Consider the following 3225-nt stretch of genomic DNA (forward strand, 5'->3'; position numbering starts at 1 on the left):
GAATCCAGCCGATGACTTCCAATAAATGTCGTTATGTTGTCCAACATTCAGTCTCTAGTTTGTGTCACCATTGTGAATAATCCAGTTTGAATCTTTCCTTGTAAATGTGTCCCACCATGATGCTTTATAATCCAAATTTCGAAACAGTTAACATGTACAACTGAGCCGAACAATTCTCTGAGAGTGATCCAGTGCAAATGATGATGGTGACTGCGCTGAGGATGATGATGATGATGATGGTGACTGTGCTGAAGATGGCGATGATGATGGTGACTGTGCTGAAGATGGTGATGGTGATGATGATTTGCCCCGCAGAGACAGAGAAAGTCGTTCTTTGCCTGTTTTGTGAATCTGTGGGAGGGAAACCTTGTCTTTCCGCTCCTGTGAATATCCTGAATCATCTGACAGCAGCCAACCAGGGAACTCTTTCCGTTTCACTGAACAATCTCTAAAGAGCCACTTACAGTCAGCTGAACACAAAGTCACTTCAGTGCTCTGCAGAATTGGTGAAAAAAGAGAAAGTGGAGGGCGGATGCTAAGAAAGTTTCTGGACTGATTTTGCAGGTTGGATCAAGATGTTAAAAAGGGTTAAACACAAGTATTGACCTCAAGTTGTACATTATTACAGATATGTAAGAATTCTGCATTCAAATGTCTAAAAATGACAAGAGCTTTGTTACATGTTGTGTTGAGTTGTGTACTGGATGTACGTTATTTTCCCAAATGTTTCTAATAAGGTTCAGAAACCAGAGAAATCCACCAGTATACTGGAGGTAACGGTGCATTTCATTCGGTCACCTGTCGCTACAGTATACCTTTCAGGAGAGTCAGACAGTGAGGGAGGAAGTCTGCAGATCAGACGGCACATAACGTGACTGAAACTTGAAAACATCAGCTCGTCTGGGAACATGTGTGTCTGAGTCACATGAGATAAGAAATGACATATTGTATCTTTAAAGTTCTGTTTTAGTGTGTTCAGGCAGCAATACAAGCTAAAGACAGCACTGACATTATCACCATACAAAGTTCATATGGTTGAGTGTAAACAGGACACAGAGCAACAGGAGCTTTTATTTGGAGCTGTTTGTGTCACCTTGTAGCAACTAATAATATAATAACAGCTCATAATGTAATAATTTAAATGTAATAAAAGTTCATAATATAATAATCGGCTCATAATGTAATAAAATCACGGACGCATAACGTAATAAGGGCTTTGCGCGTAATGTAATAATGTAATAACTTATTACATTATGAGCCTTACTGATGCCACTCATAATGTAATAACAGCTCATAATGTAATAATAGCTCATATTGTGAGAAAAGTGTTGCATTATCATAATTTTTATTTCTGCCATCTCTGCAGGTGTGGAAGGAAACGCTTTCACCTGTGTCTGTCTATCAGCAAGATCACACATTTCTGCAAACATGGTGGAGCATTAGCCAGCATTTTGGAACTTGTGCAAGAATTAGAAGAGCACTTTAGAACCATACAATAACAAAAAAGTAATCAAAAGCATTAGAGATCTGAACATCAAATTAGTTTCACAATATCTACCTGCTATATACAATGTGTGAGTCTAGAACAGACATAGGGGGGTCATAGAAAACATGAACCAGCTCAAAAGCTCTTCAAATGTAAACACAGCCTGTCAGGACACCCAAGGAGAAACATAAGTCCAAATAAATTTAACTAAACAATATGCATAGATAATACATGATCATAAATTATAGTAAAAATAAAGTCAAGGGGGCTCCATTTGTCAGTGACTGTGCCAGTGATCACTCAGATCACTTTATTTCTTCCAATGAATGTCTTTATGTCTGAATGTTTTTATATTCAGCATCACTAGATTAATGTAAATATTTATTTTTAACAAATATTTCATGTACATACATTTTAGGATGTTGTGCACCCCTGCAAATAATTTGATAACAAAGAGTCTTCTCAGCCAAAGGTCCTTAATGTACCTCTACATGTTGCTGGTTGATGGCAGATGGCAGACTGAAAAGGTAGAGCAGAGAAAACTTGCTTGATGATAAGGTGTATACCCACCATCGGGGCCGACCAATCACCCCTATCCTAGACTTTTGGCTCTTTATACTACAAAGATGGCTGATAACATTTTGTGTTGACACACGAAAAATATAAATAATATAGGTGATGGATGATAATATATAGGCAAATTACAGGTGACTTGCAATTGCAGCTAAAACATACAACATTATTCTAACAAACATCTTAATACACAAGAAATAGCTGCTAGCTAAAACACAAAAAATAGCCGCTAGCTAAAACATACACCATTATCCTAACAAACATCTTAATACACAAGAAATAGCTGCTAGCTAAAACACAAAAAATAGCCGCTAGCTAAAACATATAACATTATCCTAACAAACATCTTAATACACAGAATATTTAAACAGATAAGGTGGATGGCTTGGTTTAACAAAGATATTAATTGAACTTTAAAGGTCACAAATAGTGCTGCTTACCTGCAATAGTCACAGTAAAAGTGAGCACGGCATTGTCAAAGGCCCAAAATAACTCTCATGGGTGCCACCTAGTGGCTCAACTTTATACATCAATAAAATGAGAGAATGCAATTACTATTAAATAATACTTGGTTTCACTAATTTAGTTTACTAATGCACTGAAGCCCATGCCTTTTACTTTACTTGCAGCTTTATTTGAGAGGTAAAATGATGATAATGCAACACTTTTCTCACTATATGAGCTATTATTACATTATGAGCTGTTATTACATTATGAGCGGTATCAATAAGGCTCTTAATGTAATATGTTATTACATTATAACATTATGCGCAAAGCCCTTATTACGTTATGTGTCCGTGATTTTATTACATTATGAGCCGATTATTACATTATGAACTTTTATTACATTTAAATTATTACATTATAAGCCGTTATTACATTATTAGCCATTATTACATTATTAGTTGCTACACACCTCATGACCAATATTCTCTTTTTATCTATCTATGGCCTGAACCAAGTATTCACTGTGTGCTGCCTCTCAGGCATTCTTTTGTTTTTTACAAATTTCTCCTTTAAATAATTATTTGCGACTTGTTTCAGTTAAAATGATGTATTGATATCTGCTCTTAAGTTTAACTTGTCTTTAAGAAAGTCTTATTTTGAAATTTGGTTACTGATGACTTCACATCCTGTCAAGTTGCTTCCTGTTAGCTCATTTCCTG

The sequence above is a fragment of the Pagrus major genome, chromosome 21, assembly GCF_040436345.1.
Source record: "Pagrus major chromosome 21, Pma_NU_1.0".
Classification (NCBI taxonomy): domain Eukaryota; kingdom Metazoa; phylum Chordata; class Actinopteri; order Spariformes; family Sparidae; genus Pagrus; species Pagrus major.